Source organism: Nestor notabilis, unplaced genomic scaffold (genome assembly GCF_000696875.1).
Source record: "Nestor notabilis isolate BGI_N333 unplaced genomic scaffold, ASM69687v1 scaffold14949, whole genome shotgun sequence".
NCBI lineage: Eukaryota > Metazoa > Chordata > Aves > Psittaciformes > Psittacidae > Nestor > Nestor notabilis.
In genome coordinates, this window is record NW_009944386.1 from 1 (window position 1) to 1018 (window position 1018).

Consider the following 1018-nt stretch of genomic DNA (forward strand, 5'->3'; position numbering starts at 1 on the left):
GGGCTCGGGCTGGGCGGTGAGGGCAGTTGCCTGGCAGCGGTGTTCTGGAAGTGAGCGGTCTCCGGGGCCCTGTGGTGGGCACCTGCCGGCACGGTGCGGCGCAAGGGGCCCTTGCACTGAGCGGGTTTAAACACGAGTTCAAGCAAACGGGAGTGGTTTGTATCCCCCTTGAGCAGGAGGACGGGCGGGGTGACCCCGGCCCCCGGTGTACCCGGCTGGCTGTGGCGTGAGCGAGTCCTGGTGCCGCCGGTGTGGTTCTGCACCGTTAAAGTGTGTTTTTTCTTCAGGGTATGTGCTTGGTAGTACGAGGACTGAGTTCTAAAGCTGTTTAATTCCATTGGTACAAGCTTGAGTATGGCTCTCTTGCTGGAGAACTAATGAAATTACATGTTGCACGAAGCCAGGGAGTGAAAACTGAGCAAATGGGATTTTGTGTATAAACACTCTTTGGAATATTGCCTTAAAGTGTTTAACTTCAGTGGTTGACTAACGCTCGCGTTAGAAGTAATCTTTGACAAAGCATCAACACTACCCACCTCTCAAGATGGCCCAGGTTTACACTGACGGGTTCTGCAGACATGATTTCTGAGGGGCAAGTTAGTTATTTTTGCAGTGTTTTGCTGATAGATCTAACCCAGTACAAATAGGGTTTAGAGCGGAAAGTATGACTACACTGATAGTGTTTCATTCGCTTGCCAGAGGAGTATAATCTGCGCGGGCATTGCTGTGGGTAGAGCTGTCTGTGAGGAGGCTGCTCCAGCACACAGCCCTGGTAGGAAACCTTTTAAGTGCAGATAAGTCTCAGTGGTGTTAGAAGCTGATGACACACCCTGTCATTTACAGAACCTCTTACAGCAGTGTTTCTGCTCTGTGTGAGCCTCTTGAATTAATTTGTGCTCTGGGAGTAGTGTTATTAAGGGATAGACTTCCTTTTTTACTCTCTTTTCCCCCCAACCCTGCTTTGAAATGACCAGCCTGGATGGTGTTGGTGTTTTTCAGCTGCCTCCAAGGCATTCCT